We start from the raw sequence: 25,653 nt of genomic DNA on the forward strand, positions 1-25,653 counted from the left end.
CACTAAGCCCACTTGGTTCCCCAAATTTCGTTCTTTTATGTTGAAGCGTTCGCTTCCAGTAACTGTTTGAATTTTGGCGTTTCACTCTCTTTTCTCCTATACTGACAGATGTATTTGGAACTCTAAATCAAACACGGTTTGTGCTTGCTTCTTGAAACTTGACACAGTAAAGCAGTTTCACGTTCTATCTCTATGTTCTGTTTCCTCTGGATGTAGCCCTAAGCAGTGACTGGAGAGAAATACTTTCATTGAAAGGGGTTGCCAAGCTTCCAGAAATTACGAGTCTCCAGAAATCTCAGCAACTATGATTTCACCCATATTGGATGATACTTTCAGGTAATGATCAGTACACTAAGCCCACTTGGTTCGCCAAATTTCGTTCTTCTATGTTGAAGCGTTCGTTTCCAGTAACAGTTTGAATTTTGGCGTTTCACTCTGTTTTCTCCTATACTGACAGATGTATTTGGACCTCTAAACCAAACACGGTTTGTGCTAGCTTCTTGAAACTTGACACAGTAAAGCAGTTTCACGTTCTATCTTTATGTTCTGTTTCCTCTTCGATGTAGCTCTCAGCAGTGACTGAGGAGAAACACTTTCATTGAAAGGGGTTGCCAAGCTTCCCAAAATTGCGAGTCTCCAGAAATCTCAGCAACTATTTTTTAACCCAAACTGGATGATACTTTCAGGTAATGATCAGTACACTAAGCCACTTGGTTCCCCAAATTTCGTTCTTCTATGTTGAAGCGTTCGTTTCCAGTAACAGTTTGAATTTTGGCGTTTCACTCTGTTTTCTCCTATATTGATAGATGTATTTGGACCTCTAAATCAAACTCGGTTTGTGCTAGCTTCTTGAAACTTGACACAGTAAAGCAGTTTCACGTTCTATCTCTATGTTCTGTTTCCTCTTGATGTAGCACTCAGCAGTGACTGAGGAGAAACACTTTCATTGAAAGGGGTTGCCAAGCTTCCCAAAATTGCGAGTCTCCAGAAATCTCAGCAACTATTTTTTAACCCAAACTGGATGATACTTTCAGGTAATGATCAGTACACTAAGCTCACTTGGTTCCCCAAATTTCGTTCTTTTATGTTGAAGCGTTCGCTTCCAGTAACTGTTTGAATTTTGGCGTTTCACTCTGTTTTCTCCTATATTGATAGATGTATTTGGAACTCTAAACCAAACACGGTTTGTGCTAGCTTCTTGAAACTTGACACAGTAAAGCAGTTTCACGTTCTATCTCTATGTTCTGTTTCCTCTTGATGTAGCACTCAGCAGTGACTGAGGAGAAACACTTTCATTGAAAGGAGTTGCCATGCTTCCCAAAATTGCGAGTCTCCAGAAATCTCAGCAACTATTTTTTAACCCAAACTGGATGATACTTTCAGGTAATGATCAGTACACTAAGCTCACTTGGTTCCCCAAATTTCGTTCTTTTATGTTGAAGCGTTCGCTTCCAGTAACTGTTTGAATTTTGGCGTTTCACTCTGTTTTCTCCTATACTGACAGATGTATTTGGAACTCTAAATCAAACACGGTTTGTGCTAGCTTCTTGAAACTTGACACAGTAAAGCAGTTTCACGTTCTATCTCTATGTTCTGTTTCCTCTGGATGTAGCCCTAAGCAGTGACTGGGGAGAAATACTTTCATTGACAGGGGTTGCCAAGCTTCCAGAAATTACGAGTCTCCAGAAATCTCAGCAACTATGATTTCACCCAAACTGGATGATACTTTCAGGTAATGATCAGTACACTAAGCCCACTTGGTTCCCCAAATTTCGTTCTTCTATGTTGATGCGTTCGCTTCCAGTAACTGTTTGAATTTTGGCGTTTCACTCTGTTTTCTCCTATACTGACAGATGTATTTGGAACTCTAAATCAAACACGGTTTGTGCTAGCTTCTTGAAACTTGACACAGTAAAGCAGTTTCACGTTCTATCACTATGTTCTGTTTCCTCTGGATGTAGCCCTAAGCAGTGACTGGGGAAAAATACTTTCATTGACAGAGGTTGCCAAGCTTTCAGAAATTACGAGTCTCCAGAAATCTCAGCAACTATGATTTCACCCAAACTGGATGATACTTTCAGGTAATGATCAGTACACTAAGCCCACTTGGTTCCCCAAATTTCGTTCTTCTATGTTGAAGCGTTCGTTTCCAGTAACAGTTTGAATTTTGGCGTTTCACTCTGTTTTCTCCTATATTGATAGATGTATTTGGAACTCTAACCCAAACACGGTTTGTGCTAGCTTCTTGAAACTTGACACAGTAAAGCAGTTTCACGTTCTATCTCTATGTTCTGTCTCCTCTTGATGTAGCACTCAGCAGTGCCTGAGGAGAAACACTTTCATTGAAAGGGGTTGCCAAGCTTCCCAAAATTGCGAGTCTCCAGAAATCTCAGCAACTATTTTTTCACCCAACCTGGATGATACTTTCAGGTAATGATCAGTACACTAAGCTCACTTGGTTCGCCAAATTTCGTTCTTCTATGTTGAAGCGTTCGCTTCCAGTAACAGTTTGAATTTTGGCGTTTCACTCTGTTTTCTCCTATACTGACAGATGTATTTGGAACTCTAAATCAAACACGGTTTGTGCTAGCTTCTTGAAACTTGACACAGTAAAGCAGTTTCACGTTCTATCTCTATGTTCTGTTTCCTCTGGATGTAGCCCTAAGCAGTGACTGGGGAGAAATACTTTCATTGACAGGGGTTGCCAAGCTTCCAGAAATTACGAGTCTCCAGAAATCTCAGCAACTATGATTTCACCCAAACTGGATGATACTTTCAGGTAATAATAGGTACACTAAGCCCACTTGGTTCCCCAAATTTCGTTCTTCTATGTTGAAGCTTTCGTTTCCAGTAACAGTTTGAATTTTGGCGTTTCACTCTGTTTTCTCCTATATTGATAGATATATTTGGAACTCTAAATCAAACACGGTTTGTGCTACCTTCTTCAAACTTGACACAGTAAAGCAGTTTCACGTTCTATCTCTATGTTCTGTTTCCTCTTGATGTAGCACTCAGCAGTGACTGAGGAGAAACACTTTCATTGAAAGGGGTTGCCAAGCTTCCCAAAATTGCGAGTCTCCAGAAATCTCAGCAACTATTTTTTAACCCAAACTGGATGATACTTTCAGGTAATGATCAGTACACTAAGCTCACTTGGTTCCCCAAATTTCGTTCTTTTATGTTGAAGCGTTCGCTTCCAGTAACTGTTTGAATTTTGGCGTTTCACTCTGTTTTCTCCTATATTGATAGATGTATTTGGAACTCTAAACCAAACACGGTTTGTGCTAGCTTCTTGAAACTTGACACAGTAAAGCAGTTTCACGTTCTATCTCTATGTTCTGTTTCCTCTTGATGTAGCACTCAGCAGTGACTGAGGAGAAACACTTTCATTGAAAGGGGTTGCCATGCTTCCCAAAATTGCGAGTCTCCAGAAATCTCAGCAACTATTTTTTAACCCAAACTGGATGATACTTTCAGGTAATGATCAGTACACTAAGCTCACTTGGTTCCCCAAATTTCGTTCTTTTATGTTGAAGCGTTCGCTTCCAGTAACTGTTTGAATTTTGGCGTTTCACTCTGTTTTCTCCTATACTGACAGATGTATTTGGAACTCTAAATCAAACACGGTTTGTGCTAGCTTCTTGAAACTTGACACAGTAAAGCACTTTCACGTTCTATCTCTATGTTCTGTTTCCTCTGGATGTAGCCCTAAGCAGTGACTGGGGAGAAATACTTTCATTGACAGGGGTTGCCAAGCTTCCAGAAATTACGAGTCTCCAGAAATCTCAGCAACTATGATTTCACCCAACCTGGATGATACTTTCAGGTAATGATCAGTACACTAAGCCCACTTGGTTCGCCAAATTTCGTTCTTCTATGTTGAAGCGTTCGATTCCAGTAACAGTTTGAATTTTGGCGTTTTACTCTGTTTTCTCCTATATTGATAGATGTATTTGGAACTCTAAATCAAACATGGTTTGTACTAGCTTTTTGAAACTTGACACAATAAAGCAGTTTCAAGTTCTATCTCTATGTTCTGTCTCCTCTTGATGTAGCCCTAAGCAGTGACTGGGGAGAAACACTTTCATTGAAAGGGGTTGCCAAGCTTCCAAAAATTACGAGTCTCCAGAAATCTCAGCATCTATTTTTTCACCCAAACTGGATGATACTTTCAGGTAATGATGAGTACGCTAAGCCCACTGGGTTCCCCAAATTTCGTTCTTCTATGTTGAAGCGTTCGTTTCCAGTAACAGTTTGAATTTTGGCGTTTCACTCTGTTTTCTCCTATATTGATAGATGTATTTGGAACTCTAAACCAAACACGGTTTGTGCTAGCTTCTTGAAACTTGACACAGTAAAGCAGTTTCACGTTCTATCTCTATGTTCTGTTTCCTCTTGATGTAGCACTCAGCAGTGACTGAGGAGAACAACTTTCATTGAAAGGGGTTGCCAAGCTCCCCAAAACTGCGAGTCTCCAGAAATCTCAGCAACTATTTTTTCACCCAAACTGGATGATACTTTCAGGTAATGATCAGTACACTAAGCTCACTTGGTTAACACGGTTTGTGCTAGCTTCTTGAAACTTGACACAGTAAAGCAGTTTCAAGTTCTATCTCTATGTTTTCTTTCCTCTTGATGTAGCACTCAGCAGTGACTGAGGAGAAACACTTTCATTGAAAGGGGTTGCCAAGCTTCCAGAAATTACGAGTCTCCAGAAATCTCAGCAACTATGATTTCACCCAAACTGGATGATACTTTCAGGTAATGATCAGTACACTAAGCCCACTTGGTTCCCCAAATTTCGTTCTTCTATGTTGATGCGTTCGCTTCCAGTAACTGTTTGAATTTTGGCGTTTCACTCTGTTTTCTCCTATACTGACATATGTATTTGGAACTCTAAATCAAACACGGTTTGTGCTAGCTTCTTGAAACTTGACACAGTAAAGCAGTTTCACGTTCTATCACTATGTTCTGTTTCCTCTGGATGTAGCCCTAAGCAGTGACTGGGGAAAAATACTTTCATTGACAGAGGTTGCCAAGCTTTCAGAAATTACGAGTCTCCAGAAATCTCAGCAACTATGATTTCACCCAAACTGGATGATACTTTCAGGTAATGATCAGTACACTAAGCCCACTTGGTTCGCCAAATTTCGTTCTTCTATGTTGAAGCGTTCGTTTCCAGTAACAGTTTGAATTTTGGCGTTTCACTCTGTTTTCTCCTATATTGATAGATGTATTTGGAACTCTAACCCAAACACGGTTTGTGCTAGCTTCTTGAAACTTGACACAGTAAAGCAGTTTCACGTTCTATCTCTATGTTCTGTCTCCTCTTGATGTAGCCCTAAGCAGTGACTGGGGAGAAACACTTTCATTGAAAAGGGTTGCCAAGCTTCCAAAAATTACGAGTCTCCAGAAATCTCAGCATCTATTTTTTCACCCAAACTTGATGATACTTTCAGGTAATGATCAGTACACTAAGCCCACTGGGTTCCCCAAATTTCGTTCTTCTATGTTGAAGCGTTCGCTTCCAGTAACAGTTTGAATTTTGGCGTTTCACTCTGTTTTCTCCTATATTGATAGATGTATTTTGAACTCTAAACCAAACACGGTTTGTGCTAGCTTCTTGAAACTTGACACAGTAAAGCAGTTTCACGTTCTATATCTATGTTCTGTTTCCTCTTGATGTAGCACTCAGCAGTGACTGAGGAGAAACACTTTCATTGAAAGGGGTTGCCAAGCTTCCCAAAATTGCGAGTCTCCAGAAATCTCAGCAACTATTTTTTAACCCAAACTGGATGATACTTTCAGGTAATGATCAGTACACTAAGCTCACTTGGTTCCCCAAATTTCGTTCTTTTATGTTGAAGCGTTCGCTTCCAGTAACTGTTTGAATTTTGGCGTTTCACTCTGTTTTCTCCTATACTGACAGATGTATTTGGAACTCTAAATCAAACACGGTTTGTGCTAGCTTCTTGAAACTTGACACAGTAAAGCAGTTTCACGTTCTATCTCTTTGTTCTGTTTCCTCTGGATGTAGCCCTAAGCAGTGACTGGGGAGAAATTCTTTCATTGACAGGGGTTGCCAAGCTTCCAGAAATTACGAGTCTCCAGAAATCTCAGCAACTATGATTTCACCCAAACTGGATGATACTTTCAGGTAATGATCAGTACACTAAGCCCACTTGGTTCCCCAAATTTCGTTCTTCTATGTTGATGCGTTCGCTTCCAGTAACTGTTTGAATTTTGGCGTTTCACTCTGTTTTCTCCTATACTGACAGATGTATTTGGAACTCTAAATCAAACACGGTTTGTGCTAGCTTCTTGAAACTTGACACAGTAAAGCAGTTTCACGTTCTATCACTATGTTCTGTTTCCTCTGGATGTAGCCCTAAGCAGTGACTGGGGAAAAATACTTTCATTGACAGAGGTTGCCAAGCTTTCAGAAATTACGAGTCTCCAGAAATCTCAGCAACTATGATTTCACCCAAACTGGATGATACTTTCAGGTAATGATCAGTACACTAAGCCCACTTGGTTCCCCAAATTTCGTTCTTCTATGTTGAAGCGTTCGTTTCCAGTAACAGTTTGAATTTTGGCGTTTCACTCTGTTTTCTCCTATATTGATAGATGTATTTGGAACTCTAACCCAAACACGGTTTGTGCTAGCTTCTTGAAACTTGACACAGTAAAGCAGTTTCACGTTCTATCTCTATGTTCTGTCTCCTCTTGATGTAGCCCTAAGCAGTGACTGGGGAGAAACACTTTCATTGAAAAGGGTTGCCAAGCTTCCAAAAATTACGAGTCTCCAGAAATCTCAGCATCTATTTTTTCACCCAAACTTGATGATACTTTCAGGTAATGATCAGTACACTAAGCCCACTGGGTTCCCCAAATTTCGTTCTTCTATGTTGAAGCGTTCGTTTCCAGTAACAGTTTGAATTTTGGCGTTTCACTCTGTTTTCTCCTATATTGATAGATGTATTTGGAACTCTAAACCAAACACGGTTTGTGCTAGCTTCTTGAAACTTGACACAGTAAAGCAGTTTCACGTTCTATATCTATGTTCTGTTTCCTCTTGATGTAGCACTCAGCAGTGACTGAGGAGAAACACTTTCATTGAAAGGGGTTGCCAAGCTTCCCAAAATTGCGAGTCTCCAGAAATCTCAGCAACTATTTTTTAACCCAAACTGGATGATACTTTCAGGTAATGATCAGTACACTAAGCCCACTTGGTTCCCCAAATTTCGTTCTTCTATGTTAAAGCGTTCGTTTCCAGTAACAGTTTGAATTTTGGCGTTTCACTCTGTTTTCTCCTATATTGATACATGTATTTGGAACTCTAAACCAAACACGGTTTGTGCTAGCTTCTTGAAACTTGACACAGTAAAGCAGTTTCACGTTCTATCTCTATGTTCTGTTTCCTCTTGATGTAGCACTCAGCAGTGCCTGAGGAGAAACACTTTCATTGAAAGGGGTTGCCAAGCTTCCCAAAATTGCGAGTCTCCAGAAATCTCAGCAACTATTTTTTAACCCAAACTGGATGATACTTTCAGGTAATGATCAGTACACTAAGCTCACTTGGTTCCCCAAATTTCGTTCTTTTATGTTGAAGCGTTTGCTTCCAGTAACTGTTTGAATTTTGGCGTTTCACTCTGTTTTCTCCTATACTGACAGATGTATTTGGAACTCTAAATCAAACACGGTTTGTGCTAGCTTCTTGAATCTTGACACAGTAAAGCAGTTTCACGTTCTATCTCTATGTTCTGTTTCCTCTGGATGTAGCCCTAAGCAGTGACTGGGGAGAAATACTTTCATTGACAGGGGTTGCCAAGCTTCCAGAAATTACGAGTCTCCAGAAATCTCAGCAACTATGATTTCACCCAAATTGGATGATACTTTCAGGTAATAATAGGTACACTAAGCCCACTTGGTTCCCCAAATTTCGTTCTTCTATGTTGAAGCTTTCGTTTCCAGTAACAGTTTGAATTTTGGCGTTTCACTCTGTTTTCTCCTATATTGATAGATATATTTGGAACTCTAAATCAAACACGGTTTGTGCTACCTTCTTCAAACTTGACACAGTAAAGCAGTTTCACGTTCTATCTCTATGTTCTGTTTCCTCTTGATGTAGCACTCAGCAGTGACTGAGGAGAAACACTTTCATTGAAAGGGGTTGCCAAGCTTCCCAAAATTGCGAGTCTCCAGAAATCTCAGCAACTATTTTTTAACCCAAACTGGATGATACTTTCAGGTAATGATCAGTACACTAAGCTCACTTGGTTCCCCAAATTTCGTTCTTTTATGTTGAAGTGTTCGCTTCCAGTAACTGTTTGAATTTTGGCGTTTCACTCTGTTTTCTCCTATATTGATAGATGTATTTGGAACTCTAAACCAAACACGATTTGTGCTAGCTTCTTGAAACTTGACACAGTAAAGCAGTTTCACGTTCTATCTCTATGTTCTGTTTCCTCTTGATGTAGCACTCAGCAGTGACTGAGGAGAAACACTTTCATTGAAAGGGGTTGCCATGCTTCCCAAAATTGCGAGTCTCCAGAAATCTCAGCAACTATTTTTTAACCCAAACTGGATGATACTTTCAGGTAATGATCAGTACACTAAGCCCACTTGGTTCCCCAAATTTCGTTCTTTTATGTTGAAGCGTTCGCTTCCAGTAACTGTTTGAATTTTGGCGTTTCACTCTCTTTTCTCCTATACTGACAGATGTATTTGGAACTCTAAATCAAACACGGTTTGTGCTAGCTTCTTGAAACTTGACACAGTAAAGCAGTTTCACGTTCTATCTCTATGTTCTGTTTCCTCTGGATGTAGCCCTAAGCAGTGACTGGAGAGAAATACTTTCATTGAAAGGGGTTGCCAAGCTTCCAGAAATTACGAGTCTCCAGAAATCTCAGCAACTATGATTTCACCCATATTGGATGATACTTTCAGGTAATGATCAGTACACTAAGCCCACTTGGTTCGCCAAATTTCGTTCTTCTATGTTGAAGCGTTCGTTTCCAGTAACAGTTTGAATTTTGGCGTTTCACTCTGTTTTCTCCTATACTGACAGATGTATTTGGACCTCTAAACCAAACACGGTTTGTGCTAGCTTCTTGAAACTTGACACAGTAAAGCAGTTTCACGTTCTATCTTTATGTTCTGTTTCCTCTTCGATGTAGCTCTCAGCAGTGACTGAGGAGAAACACTTTCATTGAAAGGGGTTGCCAAGCTTCCCAAAATTGCGAGTCTCCAGAAATCTCAGCAACTATTTTTTAACCCAAACTGGATGATACTTTCAGGTAATGATCAGTACACTAAGCCACTTGGTTCCCCAAATTTCGTTCTTCTATGTTGAAGCGTTCGTTTCCAGTAACAGTTTGAATTTTGGCGTTTCACTCTGTTTTCTCCTATATTGATAGATGTATTTGGACCTCTAAATCAAACTCGGTTTGTGCTAGCTTCTTGAAACTTGACACAGTAAAGCAGTTTCACGTTCTATCTCTATGTTCTGTTTCCTCTTGATGTAGCACTCAGCAGTGACTGAGGAGAAACACTTTCATTGAAAGGGGTTGCCAAGCTTCCCAAAATTGCGAGTCTCCAGAAATCTCAGCAACTATTTTTTAACCCAAACTGGATGATACTTTCAGGTAATGATCAGTACACTAAGCTCACTTGGTTCCCCAAATTTCGTTCTTTTATGTTGAAGCGTTCGCTTCCAGTAACTGTTTGAATTTTGGCGTTTCACTCTGTTTTCTCCTATATTGATAGATGTATTTGGAACTCTAAACCAAACACGGTTTGTGCTAGCTTCTTGAAACTTGACACAGTAAAGCAGTTTCACGTTCTATCTCTATGTTCTGTTTCCTCTTGATGTAGCACTCAGCAGTGACTGAGGAGAAACACTTTCATTGAAAGGAGTTGCCATGCTTCCCAAAATTGCGAGTCTCCAGAAATCTCAGCAACTATTTTTTAACCCAAACTGGATGATACTTTCAGGTAATGATCAGTACACTAAGCTCACTTGGTTCCCCAAATTTCGTTCTTTTATGTTGAAGCGTTCGCTTCCAGTAACTGTTTGAATTTTGGCGTTTCACTCTGTTTTCTCCTATACTGACAGATGTATTTGGAACTCTAAATCAAACACGGTTTGTGCTAGCTTCTTGAAACTTGACACAGTAAAGCAGTTTCACGTTCTATCTCTATGTTCTGTTTCCTCTGGATGTAGCCCTAAGCAGTGACTGGGGAGAAATACTTTCATTGACAGGGGTTGCCAAGCTTCCAGAAATTACGAGTCTCCAGAAATCTCAGCAACTATGATTTCACCCAAACTGGATGATACTTTCAGGTAATGATCAGTACAGTAAGCCCACTTGGTTCCCCAAATTTCGTTCTTCTATGTTGATGCGTTCGCTTCCAGTAACTGTTTGAATTTTGGCGTTTCACTCTGTTTTCTCCTATACTGACAGATGTATTTGGAACTCTAAATCAAACACGGTTTGTGCTAGCTTCTTGAAACTTGACACAGTAAAGCAGTTTCACGTTCTATCACTATGTTCTGTTTCCTCTGGATGTAGCCCTAAGCAGTGACTGGGGAAAAATACTTTCATTGACAGAGGTTGCCAAGCTTTCAGAAATTACGAGTCTCCAGAAATCTCAGCAACTATGATTTCACCCAAACTGGATGATACTTTCAGGTAATGATCAGTACACTAAGCCCACTTGGTTCCCCAAATTTCGTTCTTCTATGTTGAAGCGTTCGTTTCCAGTAACAGTTTGAATTTTGGCGTTTCACTCTGTTTTCTCCTATATTGATAGATGTATTTGGAACTCTAACCCAAACACGGTTTGTGCTAGCTTCTTGAAACTTGACACAGTAAAGCAGTTTCACATTCTATCTCTATGTTCTGTCTCCTCTTGATGTAGCACTCAGCAGTGCCTGAGGAGAAACACTTTCATTGAAAGGGGTTGCCAAGCTTCCCAAAATTGCGAGTCTCCAGAAATCTCAGCAACTATTTTTTCACCCAACCTGGATGATACTTTCAGGTAATGATCAGTACACTAAGCTCACTTGGTTCGCCAAATTTCGTTCTTCTATGTTGAAGCGTTCGCTTCCAGTAACAGTTTGAATTTTGGCGTTTCACTCTGTTTTCTCCTATACTGACAGATGTATTTGGAACTCTAAATCAAACACGGTTTGTGCTAGCTTCTTGAAACTTGACACAGTAAAGCAGTTTCACGTTCTATCTCTATGTTCTGTTTCCTCTGGATGTAGCCCTAAGCAGTGACTGGGGAGAAATACTTTCATTGACAGGGGTTGCCAAGCTTCCAGAAATTACGAGTCTCCAGAAATCTCAGCAACTATGATTTCACCCAAACTGGATGATACTTTCAGGTAATAATAGGTACACTAAGCCCACTTGGTTCCCCAAATTTCGTTCTTCTATGTTGAAGCTTTCGTTTCCAGTAACAGTTTGAATTTTGGCGTTTCACTCTGTTTTCTCCTATATTGATAGATATATTTGGAACTCTAAATCAAACACGGTTTGTGCTACCTTCTTCAAACTTGACACAGTAAAGCAGTTTCACGTTCTATCTCTATGTTCTGTTTCCTCTTGATGTAGCACTCAGCAGTGACTGAGGAGAAACACTTTCATTGAAAGGGGTTGCCATGCTTCCCAAAATTGCGAGTCTCCAGAAATCTCAGCAACTATTTTTTAACCCAAACTGGATGATACTTTCAGGTAATGATCAGTACACTAAGCCCACTTGGTTCCCCAAATTTCGTTCTTTTATGTTGAAGCGTTCGCTTCCAGTAACTGTTTGAATTTTGGCGTTTCACTCTCTTTTCTCCTATACTGACAGATGTATTTGGAACTCTAAATCAAACACGGTTTGTGCTAGCTTCTTGAAACTTGACACAGTAAAGCAGTTTCACGTTCTATCTCTATGTTCTGTTTCCTCTGGATGTAGCCCTAAGCAGTGACTGGAGAGAAATACTTTCATTGAAAGGGGTTGCCAAGCTTCCAGAAATTACGAGTCTCCAGAAATCTCAGCAACTATGATTTCACGCATATTGGATGATACTTTCAGGTAATGATCAGTACACTAAGCCCACTTGGTTCGCCAAATTTCGTTCTTCTATGTTGAAGCGTTCGTTTCCAGTAACAGTTTGAATTTTGGCGTTTCACTCTGTTTTCTCCTATACTGACAGATATATTTGGAACTCTAAATCAAACACGGTTTGTGCTAGCTTCTTGAAACTTGACACACTAAAGCAGTTTCACGTTCTATCTCTATGTTCTGTTTCCTCTTGATGTAGCCCTAAGCAGTGACTGGGGAGAAATACTTTCATTGAAAGGGGTTGCCAAGCTTCCAGAAATTACGAGTCTCCAGAAATCTCAGCAACTATGATTTCACCCAACCTTGATGATACTTTCAGGTAATGATCAGTACACTAAGCCCACTTGGTTCGCCAAATTTCGTTCTTCTATGTTGAAGCGTTCGTTTCCAGTAACAGTTTGAATTTTGGCGTTTCACTCTGTTTTCTCCTATACTGACAGATGTATTTGGAACTCTAAACCAAACACGGTTTGTGCTAGCTTCTTGAAACTTGACACAGTAAAGCAGTTTCACGTTCTATCTTTATGTTCTGTTTCCTCTTCGATGTAGCTCTCAGCAGTGACTGAGGAGAAACACTTTCATTGAAAGGGGTTGCCAAGCTTCCCAAAATTGCGAGTCTCCAGAAATCTCAGCAACTATTTTTTAACCCAAACTGGATGATACTTTCAGGTAATGATCAGTACACTAAGCCACTTGGTTCCCCAAATTTCGTTCTTCTATGTTGAAGCGTTCGTTTCCAGTAACAGTTTGAATTTTGGCGTTTCACTCTGTTTTCTCCTATATTGATAGATGTATTTGGACCTCTAAATCAAACTCGGTTTGTGCTAGCTTCTTGAAACTTGACACAGTAAAGCAGTTTCACATTCTATCTCTATGTTCTGTTTCCTCTTGATGTAGCACTCAGCAGTGACTGAGGAGAAACACTTTCATTGAAAGGGGTTGCCAAGCTTCCCAAAATTGCGAGTCTCCAGAAATCTCAGCAACTATTTTTTAACCCAAACTGGATGATACTTTCAGGTAATGATCAGTACACTAAGCTCACTTGGTTCCCCAAATTTCGTTCTTTTATGTTGAAGCGTTCGCTTCCAGTAACTGTTTGAATTTTGGCGTTTCACTCTGTTTTCTCCTATATTGATAGATGTATTTGGAACTCTAAACCAAACACGGTTTGTGCTAGCTTCTTGAAACTTGACACAGTAAAGCAGTTTCACGTTCTATCTCTATGTTCTGTTTCCTCTTGATGTAGCACTCAGCAGTGACTGAGGAGAAACACTTTCATTGAAAGGAGTTGCCATGCTTCCCAAAATTGCGAGTCTCCAGAAATCTCAGCAACTATTTTTTAACCCAAACTGGATGATACTTTCAGGTAATGATCAGTACACTAAGCTCACTTGGTTCCCCAAATTTCGTTCTTTTATGTTGAAGCGTTCGCTTCCAGTAACTGTTTGAATTTTGGCGTTTCACTCTGTTTTCTCCTATACTGACAGATGTATTTGGAACTCTAAATCAAACACGGTTTGTGCTAGCTTCTTGAAACTTGACACAGTAAAGCACTTTCACGTTCTATCTCTATGTTCTGTTTCCTCTGGATGTAGCCCTAAGCAGTGACTGGGGAGAAATACTTTCATTGACAGGGGTTGCCAAGCTTCCAGAAATTACGAGTCTCCAGAAATCTCAGCAACTATGATTTCACCCAACCTGGGTGATACTTTCAGGTAATGATCAGTACACTAAGCCCACTTGGTTCGCCAAATTTCGTTCTTCTATGTTGAAGCGTTCGATTCCAGTAACAGTTTGAATTTTGGCGTTTTACTCTGTTTTCTCCTATATTGATAGATGTATTTGGAACTCTAAATCAAACACGGTTTGTGCTAGCTTTTTGAAACTTGACACAATAAAGCAGTTTCAAGTTCTATCTCTATGTTCTGTCTCCTCTTGATGTAGCCCTAAGCAGTGACTGGGGAGAAACACTTTCATTGAAAGGGGTTGCCAAGCTTCCAAAAATTACGAGTCTCCAGAAATCTCAGCATCTATTTTTTCACCCAAACTGGATGATACTTTCAGGTAATGATGAGTACGCTAAGCCCACTGGGTTCCCAAAATTTCGTTCTTCTATGTTGAAGCGTTCGTTTCCAGTAACAGTTTGAATTTTGGCGTTTCACTCTGTTTTCTCCTATATTGATAGATGTATTTGGAACTCTAAACCAAACACGGTTTGTGCTAGCTTCTTGAAACTTGACACAGTAAAGCAGTTTCACGTTCTATCTCTATGTTCTGTTTCCTCTTGATGTAGCACTCAGCAGTGACTGAGGAGAACAACTTTCATTGAAAGGGGTTGCCAAGCTCCCCAAAACTGCGAGTCTCCAGAAATCTCAGCAACTATTTTTTCACCCAAACTGGATGATACTTTCAGGTAATGATCAGTACACTAAGCTCACTTGGTTAACACGGTTTGTGCTAGCTTCTTGAAACTTGACACAGTAAAGCAGTTTCAAGTTCTATCTCTATGTTTTCTTTCCTCTTGATGTAGCACTCAGCAGTGACTGAGGAGAAACACTTTCATTGAAAGGGGTTGCCAAGCTTCCAGAAATTACGAGTCTCCAGAAATCTCAGCAACTATGATTTCACCCAAACTGGATGATACTTTCAGGTAATGATCAGTACACTAAGCCCACTTGGTTCCCCAAATTTCGTTCTTCTATGTTGATGCGTTCGCTTCCAGTAACTGTTTGAATTTTGGCGTTTCACTCTGTTTTCTCCTATACTGACAGATGTATTTGGAACTCTAAATCAAACACGGTTTGTGCTAGCTTCTTGAAACTTGACACAGTAAAGCAGTTTCACGTTCTATCTCTATGTTCTGTTTCCTCTGGATGTAGCCCTAAGCAGTGACTGGGGAGAAATACTTTCATTGACAGGGGTTGCCAAGCTTCCAGAAATTACGAGTCTCCAGAAATCTCAGCAACTATGATTTCACCCAAACTGGATGATACTTTCAGGTAATGATCAGTACACTAAGCCCACTTTGTTCCCCAAATTTCGTTCTTCTATGTTGAAGCTTTCGTTTCCAGTAACAGTTTGAATTTTGGCGTTTCACTCTGTTTTCTCCTATATTGATAGATATATTTGGAACTCTAAATCAAACACGGTTTGTGCTACCTTCTTCAAACTTGACACAGTAAAGCAGTTTCACGTTCTATCTCTATGTTCTGTTTCCTCTTGATGTAGCACTCAGCAGTGACTGAGGAGAAACACTTTCATTGAAAGGGGTTGCCGAGCTTCCCAAAATTGCGAGTCTCCAGAAATCTCAGCAACTATTTTTTAACCCAAACTGGATGATACTTTCAGGTAATGATCAGTACACTAAGCTCACTTGGTTCCCCAAATTTCGTTCTTTTATGTTGAAGTGTTCGCTTCCAGTAACTGTTTGAATTTTGGCGTTTCACTCTGTTTTCTCCTATATTGATAGATGTATTTGGAACTCTAAACCAAACACGATTTGTGCTAGCTTCTTGAAACTTGACACAGTAAAGCAGTTTCACGTTCTATCTCTATGTTCTGTTTCCTCTTGATGTAGCACTCAGCAGTGACTGAGGAGAAACACTTACATTGAAAGGGGTTGCCATGCTTCCCAAAATTGCGAGTCTCCAGAAATTTCAGCAACTATTTTTTAACCCAAACTGGATGATACTTTCAGGTAATGATCAGTACACTAAGCCCACTTGGTTCCCCAAATTTCGTTCTTTTATGTTGAAGCGTTCGCTTCCAGTAACTGTTTGAATTTTGGCGTTTCACTCTCTTTTCTCCTATACTGACAGATGTATTTGGAACTCTAAATCAAACACGGTTTGTGCTAGCTTCTTGAAACTTGACACAGTAAAGCAGTTTCACGTTCTATCTCTATGCTCTGTTTCCTCTGGATGTAGCCCTAAGCAGTGACTGGAGAGAAATACTTTCATTGAAAGGGGTTGCCAAGCTTCCAGAAATTACGAGTCTCCAGAAATCTCAGCAACTATGATTTCACCCATATTGGATGATACTTTCAGGTAATGATCAGTACACTAAGCCCACTTGGTTCGCCAAATTTCGTTCTTCTATGTTGAAGCGTTCGTTTCCAGTAACAGTTTGAATTTTGGCGTTTCACTCTGTTTTCTCCTATACTGACAGATGTATTTGGAACTCTAAATCAAACACGGTTTGTGCTAGCTTCTTGAAACTTGACACACTAAAGCAGTTTCACGTTCTATCTCTATGTTCTGTTTCCTCTTGATGTAGCCCTAAGCAGTGACTGGGGAGAAATACTTTCATTGAAAGGGGTTGCCAAGCTTCCAGAAATTACGAGTCTCCAGAAATCTCAGCAACTATGATTTCACCCAACCTTGATGATACTTTCAGGTAATGATCAGTACACTAAGCCCACTTGGTTCGCCAAATTTCGTTCTTCTATGTTGAAGCGTTCGTTTCCAGTAACAGTTTGAATTTTGGCGTTTCACTCTGTTTTCTCCTATACTGACAGATGTATTTGGAACTCTAAACCAAACACGGTTTGTGCTAGCTTCTTGAAACTTGACACAGTAAAGCAGTTTCACGATCTATCTTTATGTTCTGTTTCCTCTTCGATGTAGCTCTCAGCAGTGACTGAGGAGAAACACTTTCATTGAAAGGGGTTGCCAAGCTTCCCAAAATTGCGAGTCTCCAGAAATCTCAGCAACTATTTTTTAACCCAAACTGGATGATACTTTCAGGTAATGATCAGTACACTAAGCCCACTTGGTTCCCCAAATTTCGTTCTTCTATGTTGAAGCGTTCGTTTCCAGTAACAGTTTGAATTTTGGCGTTTCACTCTGTTTTCTCCTATATTGATAGATGTATTTGGACCTCTAAATCAAACTCGGTTTGTGCTAGCTTCTTGAAACTTGACACAGTAAAGCAGTTTCACGTTCTATCTCTATGTTCTGTTTCCTCTTGATGTAGCACTCAGCAGTGACTGAGGAGAAACACTTTCATTGAAAGGGGTTGCCAAGCTTCCCAAAATTGCGAGTCTCCAGAAATCTCAGCAACTATTTTTTAACCCAAACTGGATGATACTTTCAGGTAATTATCAGTACACTAAGCTCACTTGGTTCCCCAAATTTCGTTTTTTTATGTTGAAGCGTTCGCTTCCAGTAACTGTTTGAATTTTGGCGTTTCACTCTGTTTTCTCCTATACTGACAGATGTATTTGGAACTCTAAATCAAACACGGTTTGTGCTAGCTTCTTGAAAATTGACACAGTAAAGCAGTTTCAAGTTCTATCTCTATGTTTTCTTTCCTCTTGATGTAGCACTCAGCAGTGACTGAGGAGAAACACTTTCATTGAAAGGGGTTGCCAAGCTTCCAGAAATTACGAGTCTCCAGAAATCTCAGCAACTATGATTTCACCCAAACTGGATGATACTTTCATTTAATGATCAGTACACTAAGCCCACTTGGTTCCCCAAATTTCGTTCTTCTATGTTGATGCGTTCGCTTCCAGTAACTGTTTGAATTTTGGCGTTTCACTCTGTTTTCTCCTATACTGACAGATGTATTTGGAACTCTAAATCAAACACGGTTTGTGCTAGCTTCTTCAAACTTGACACAGTAAAGCAGTTTCACGTTCTATCACTATGTTCTGTTTCCTCTGGATGTAGCCCTAAGCAGTGACTGGGGAAAAATACTTTCATTGACAAAGGTTGCCAAGCTTCCAGAAATTACGAGTCTCCAGAAATCTCAGCAACTATGATTTCACCCAAACTGGATGATACTTTCAGGTAATGATCAGTACACTAAGCCCACTTGGTTCGCCAAATTTCGTTCTTCTATGTTGAAGCGTTCGTTTCCAGTAACAGTTTGAATTTTGGCGTTTCACTCTGTTTTCTCCTATACTGACAGATGTATTTGGAACTCTAAACCAAACACGGTTTGTGCTAGCTTCTTGAAACTTGACACAGTAAAGCAGTTTCACGATCTATCTTTATGTTCTGTTTCCTCTTCGATGTAGCTCTCAGCAGTGACTGAGGAGAAACACTTTCATTGAAAGGGGTTGCCAAGCTTCCCAAAATTGCGAGTCTCCAGAAATCTCAGCAACTATTTTTTAACCCAAACTGGATGATACTTTCAGGTAATGATCAGTACACTAAGCCCACTTGGTTCCCCAAATTTCGTTCTTCTATGTTGAAGCGTTCGTTTCCAGTAACAGTTTGAATTTTGGCGTTTCACTCTGTTTTCTCCTATATTGATAGATGTATTTGGACCTCTAAATCAAACTCGGTTTGTGCTAGCTTCTTGAAACTTGACACAGTAAAGCAGTTTCACGTTCTATCTCTATGTTCTGTTTCCTCTTGATGTAGCACTCAGCAGTGACTGAGGAGAAACACTTTCATTGAAAGGGGTTGCCAAGCTTCCCAAAATTGCGAGTCTCCAGAAATCTCAGCAACTATTTTTTAACCCAAACTGGATGATACTTTCAGGTAATTATCAGTACACTAAGCTCACTTGGTTCCCCAAATTTCGTTTTTTTATGTTGAAGCGTTCGCTTCCAGTAACTGTTTGAATTTTGGCGTTTCACTCTGTTTTCTCCTATACTGACAGATGTATTTGGAACTCTAAATCAAACACGGTTTGTGCTAGCTTCTTGAAAATTGACACAGTAAAGCAGTTTCAAGTTCTATCTCTATGTTTTCTTTCCTCTTGATGTAGCACTCAGCAGTGACTGAGGAGAAACACTTTCATTGAAAGGGGTTGCCAAGCTTCCAGAAATTACGAGTCTCCAGAAATCTCAGCAACTATGATTTCACCCATATTGGATGATACTTTCAGGTAATGATCAGTACACTAAGCCCACTTGGTTCGCCAAATTTCGTTCTTCTATGTTGAAGCGTTCGTTTCCAGTAACAGTTTGAATTTTGGCGTTTCACTCTGTTTTCTCCTATACTGACAGATGTATTTGGAACTCTAAATCAAACACGGTTTGTGCTAGCTTCTTGAAACTTGACACACTAAAGCAGTTTCACGTTCTATCTCTATGTTCTGTTTCCTCTTGATGTAGCCCTAAGCAGTGACTGGGGAGAAATACTTTCATTGAAAGGGGTTGCCAAGCTTCCAGAAATTACGAGTCTCCAGAAATCTCAGCAACTATGATTTCACCCAACCTTGATGATACTTTCAGGTAATGATCAGTACACTAAGCCCACTTGGTTCGCCAAATTTCGTTCTTCTATGTTGAAGCGTTCGTTTCCAGTAACAGTTTGAATTTTGGCGTTTCACTCTGTTTTCTCCTATACTGACAGATGTATTTGGAACTCTAAACCAAACACGGTTTGTGCTAGCTTCTTGAAACTTGACACAGTAAAGCAGTTTCACGATCTATCTTTATGTTCTGTTTCCTCTTCGATGTAGCTCTCAGCAGTGACTGAGGAGAAACACTTTCATTGAAAGGGGTTGCCAAGCTTCCCAAAATTGCGAGTCTCCAGAAATCTCAGCAACTATTTTTTAACCCAAACTGGATGATACTTTCAGGTAATGATCAGTACACTAAGCCCACTTGGTTCCCCAAATTTCGTTCTTCTATGTTGAAGCGTTCGTTTCCAGTAACAGTTTGAATTTTGGCGTTTCACTCTGTTTTCTCCTATATTGATAGATGTATTTGGACCTCTAAATCAAACTCGGTTTGTGCTAGCTTCTTGAAACTTGACACAGTAAAGCAGTTTCACGTTCTATCTCTATGTTCTGTTTCCTCTTGATGTAGCACTCAGCAGTGACTGAGGAGAAACACTTTCATTGAAAGGGGTTGCCAAGCTTCCCAAAATTGCGAGTCTCCAGAAATCTCAGCAACTATTTTTTAACCCAAACTGGATGATACTTTCAGGTAATTATCAGTACACTAAGCTCACTTGGTTCCCCAAATTTCGTTTTTTTATGTTGAAGCGTTCGCTTCCAGTAACTGTTTGAATTTTGGCGTTTCACTCTGTTTTCTCCTATACTGACAGATGTATTTGGAACTCTAAATCAAACACGGTTTGTGCTAGCTTCTTGAAAATTGACACAGTAAAGCAGTTTCAAGTTCTATCTCTATGTTTTCTTTCCTCTTGATGTAGCACTCAGCAGTGACTGAGGAGAAACACTTTCATTGAAAGGGGTTGCCAAGCTTCCAGAAATTACGAGTCTCCAGAAATCTCAGCAACTATGATTTCACCCAAACTGGATGATACTTTCATTTAATGATCAGTACACTAAGCCCACTTGGTTCCCCAAATTTCGTTCTTCTATGTTGATGCGTTCGCTTCCAGTAACTGTTTGAATTTTGGCGTTTCACTCTGTTTTCTCCTATACTGACAGATGTATTTGGAACTCTAAATCAAACACGGTTTGTGCTAGCTTCTTGAAACTTGACACAGTAAAGCAGTTTCACGTTCTATCACTATGTTCTGTTTCCTCTGGATGTAGCCCTAAGCAGTGACTGGGGAAAAATACTTTCATTGACAAAGGTTGCCAAGCTTCCAGAAATTACGAGTCTCCAGAAATCTCAGCAACTATGATTTCACCCAAACTGGATGATACTTTCAGGTAATGATCAGTACACTAAGCCCACTTGGTTCGCCAAATTTCGTTCTTCTATGTTGAAGCGTTCGTATCCAGTAACAGTTTGAATTTTGGCGTTTCACTCTGTTTTCTCCTATACTGACAGATGTATTTGGAACTCTAAACCAAACACGGTTTGTGCTAGCTTCTTGAAACTTGACACAGTAAAGCAGTTTCACGATCTATCTTTATGTTCTGTTTCCTCTTCGATGTAGCTCTCAGCAGTGACTGAGGAGAAACACTTTCATTGAAAGGGGTTGCCAAGCTTCCCAAAATTGCGAGTCTCCAGAAATCTCAGCAACTATTTTTTAACCCAAACTGGATGATACTTTCAGGTAATGATCAGTACACTAAGCCCACTTGGTTCCCCAAATTTCGTTCTTCTATGTTGAAGCGTTCGTTTCCAGTAACAGTTTGAATTTTGGCGTTTCACTCTGTTTTCTCCTATATTGATAGATGTATTTGGACCTCTAAATCAAACTCGGTTTGTGCTAGCTTCTTGAAACTTGACACAGTAAAGCAGTTTCACGTTCTATCTCTATGTTCTGTTTCCTCTTGATGTAGCACTCAGCAGTGACTGAGGAGAAACACTTTCATTGAAAGGGGTTGCCAAGCTTCCCAAAATTGCGAGTCTCCAGAAATCTCAGCAACTATTTTTTAACCCAAACTGGATGATACTTTCAGGTAATTATCAGTACACTAAGCTCACTTGGTTCCCCAAATTTCGTTTTTTTATGTTGAAGCGTTCGCTTCCAGTAACTGTTTGAATTTTGGCGTTTCACTCTGTTTTCTCCTATACTGACAGATGTATTTGGAACTCTAAATCAAACACGGTTTGTGCTAGCTTCTTGAAAATTGACACAGTAAAGCAGTTTCAAGTTCTATCTCTATGTTTTCTTTCCTCTTGATGTAGCACTCAGCAGTGACTGAGGAGAAACACTTTCATTGAAAGGGGTTGCCAAGCTTCCAGAAATTACGAGTCTCCAGAAATCTCAGCAACTATGATTTCACCCAAACTGGATGATACTTTCATTTAATGATCAGTACACTAAGCCCACTTGGTTCCCCAAATTTCGTTCTTCTATGTTGATGCGTTCGCTTCCAGTAACTGTTTGAATTTTGGCGTTTCACTCTGTTTTCTCCTATACTGACAGATGTATTTGGAACTCTAAATCAAACACGGTTTGTGCTAGCTTCTTGAAACTTGACACAGTAAAGCAGTTTCACGTTCTATCACTATGTTCTGTTTCCTCTGGATGTAGCCCTAAGCAGTGACTGGGGAAAAATACTTTCATTGACAAAGGTTGCCAAGCTTCCAGAAATTACGAGTCTCCAGAAATCTCAGCAACTATGATTTCACCCAAACTGGATGATACTTTCAGGTAATGATCAGTACACTAAGCCTACTTGGTTCCCCAAATTTCGTTCTTCTATGTTGAAGCGTTCGTTTCCAGTAACAGTTTGAATTTTGGCGTTTCACTCTGTTTTCTCCTATATTGATACATGTATTTGGAACTCTAACCCAAACACGGTTTGTGCTAGCTTCTTGAAACTTGACACAGTAAAGCAGTTTCACGTTCTATCTCTATGTTCTGTCTCCTCTTGATGTAGCCCTAAGCAGTGACTGGGGAGAAACACTTTCATTGAAAGGGGTTGCCAAGCTTCCAAAAATTACGAGTCTCCAGAAATCTCAGCATCTATTTTTTCACCCAAACTTGATGATACTTTCAGGTAATGATGAGTACGCTAAGCCCACTGGGTTCCCCAAATTTCGTTCTTCTATGTTGAAGCGTTCGTTTCCAGTAACAGTTTGAATTTTGGCGTTTCACTCTGTTTTCTCCTATATTGATAGATGTATTTGGAACTCTAAACCAAACACGGTTTGTGCTAGCTTCTTGAAACTTGACACAGTAAAGCAGTTTCACGTTCTATATCTATGTTCTGTTTCCTCTTGATGTAGCACTCAGCAGTGACTGAGGAGAAACACTTTCATTGAAAGGGGTTGCCAAGCTTCCCAAAATTGCGAGTCTCCAGAAATCTCAGCAACTATTTTTTAACCCAAACTGGATGATACTTTCAGGTAATGATCAGTACACTAAGCCCACTTGGTTCCCCAAATTTCGTTCTTCTATGTTAAAGCGTTCGTTTCCAGTAACAGTTTGAATTTTGGCGTTTCACTCTGTTTTCTCCTATATTGATACATGTATTTGGAACTCTAAACCAAACACGGTTTGTGCTAGCTTCTTGAAACTTGACACAGTAAAGCAGTTTCACGTTCTATCTCTATGTTCTGTTTCCTCTTGATGTAGCACTCAGCAGTGACTGAGGAGAAACACTTTCATTGAAAGGGGTTGCCAAGCTTCCAGAAATTACGAGTCTCCAGAAATCTCAGCAACTATGATTTCACCCATATTGGATGGTACTTTCAGGTAATGATCAGTACACTAAGCCCACTTGGTTCGCCAAATTTCGTTCTTCTATGTTGAAGCGTTCGTTTCCAGTAACAGTTTGAATTTTGGCGTTTCACTCTGTTTTCTCCTATACTGACAGATGTATTTGGAACTCTAAATCAAACACGGTTTGTGCTAGCTTCTTGAAACTTGACACACTAAAGCAGTTTCACGTTCTATCTCTATGTTCTGTTTCCTCTTGATGTAGCCCTAAGCAGTGACTGGGGAGAAATACTTTCATTGAAATGGGTTGCCAAGCTTCCAGAAATTACGAGTCTCCAGAAATCTCAGCAACTATTATTTCACCCAACCTTGATGATACTTTCAGGTAATGATCAGTACACTAAGCCCACTTGGTTCGCCAAATTTCGTTCTTCTATGTTGAAGCGTTCGTTTCCAGTAACAGTTTGAATTTTGGCGTTTCACTCTGTTTTCTCCTATACTGACAGATGTATTTGGAACTCTAAACCAAACACGGTTTGTGCTAGCTTCTTGAAACTTGACACAGTAAAGCAGTTTCACGATCTATCTTTATGTTCTGTTTCCTCTTCGATGTAGCTCTCAGCAGTGACTGAGGAGAAACACTTTCATTGAAAGGGGTTGCCAAGCTTCCCAAAATTGCGAGTCTCCAGAAATCTCAGCAACTATTTTTTAACCCAAACTGGATGATACTTTCAGGTAATGATCAGTACACTAAGCCCACTTGGTTCCCCAAATTTCGTTCTTCTATGTTGAAGCGTTCGTTTCCAGTAACAGTTTGAATTTTGGCGTTTCACTCTGTTTTCTCCTATATTGATAGATGTATTTGGACCTCTAAATCAAACTCGGTTTGTGCTAGCTTCTTGAAACTTGACACAGTAAAGCAGTTTCACGTTCTATCTCTATGTTCTGTTTCCTCTTGATGTAGCACTCAGCAGTGACTGAGGAGAAACACTTTCATTGAAAGGGGTTGCCAAGCTTCCCAAAATTGCGAGTCTCCAGAAATCTCAGCAACTATTTTTTAACCCAAACTGGATGATACTTTCAGGTAATTATCAGTACACTAAGCTCACTTGGTTCCCCAAATTTCGTTTTTTTATGTTGAAGCGTTCGCTTCCAGTAACTGTTTGAATTTTGGCGTTTCACTCTGTTTTCTCCTATACTGACAGATGTATTTGGAACTCTAAATCAAACACGGTTTGTGCTAGCTTCTTGAAAATTGACACAGTAAAGCAGTTTCAAGTTCTATCTCTATGTTTTCTTTCCTCTTGATGTAGCACTCAGCAGTGACTGAGGAGAAACACTTTCATTGAAAGGGGTTGCCAAGCTTCCAGAAATTACGAGTCTCCAGAAATCTCAGCAACTATGATTTCACCCAAACTGGATGATACTTTCATTTAATGATCAGTACACTAAGCCCACTTGGTTCCCCAAATTTCGTTCTTCTATGTTGATGCGTTCGCTTCCAGTAACTGTTTGAATTTTGGCGTTTCACTCTGTTTTCTCCTATACTGACAGATGTATTTGGAACTCTAAATCAAACACGGTTTGTGCTAGCTTCTTGAAACTTGACACAGTAAAGCAGTTTCACGTTCTATCACTATGTTCTGTTTCCTCTGGATGTAGCCCTAAGCAGTGACTGGGGAAAAATACTTTCATTGACAAAGGTTGCCAAGCTTCCAGAAATTACGAGTCTCCAGAAATCTCAGCAACTATGATTTCACCCAAACTGGATGATACTTTCAGGTAATGATCAGTACACTAAGCCTACTTGGTTCCCCAAATTTCGTTCTTCTATGTTGAAGCGTTCGTTTCCAGTAACAGTTTGAATTTTGGCGTTTCACTCTGTTTTCTCCTATATTGATACATGTATTTGGAACTCTAACCCAAACACGGTTTGTGCTAGCTTCTTGAAACTTGACACAGTAAAGCAGTTTCACGTTCTATCTCTATGTTCTGTCTCCTCTTGATGTAGCCCTAAGCAGTGACTGGGGAGAAACACTTTCATTGAAAGGGGTTGCCAAGCTTCCAAAAATTACGAGTCTCCAGAAATCTCAGCATCTATTTTTTCACCCAAACTTGATGATACTTTCAGGTAATGATGAGTACGCTAAGCCCACTGGGTTCCCCAAATTTCGTTCTTCTATGTTGAAGCGTTCGTTTCCAGTAACAGTTTGAATTTTGGCGTTTCACTCTGTTTTCTCCTATATTGATAGATGTATTTGGAACTCTAAACCAAACACGGTTTGTGCTAGCTTCTTGAAACTTGACACAGTAAAGCAGTTTCACGTTCTATATCTATGTTCTGTTTCCTCTTGATGTAGCACTCAGCAGTGACTGAGGAGAAACACTTTCATTGAAAGGGGTTGCCAAGCTTCCCAAAATTGCGAGTCTCCAGAAATCTCAGCAACTATTTTTTAACCCAAACTGGATGATACTTTCAGGTAATGATCAGTACACTAAGCCCACTTGGTTCCCCAAATTTCGTTCTTCTATGTTAAAG

The sequence above is a fragment of the Spermophilus citellus genome (genome assembly GCF_964194105.1).
Source record: "Spermophilus citellus genome assembly, chromosome: 1".
NCBI lineage: Eukaryota > Metazoa > Chordata > Mammalia > Rodentia > Sciuridae > Spermophilus > Spermophilus citellus.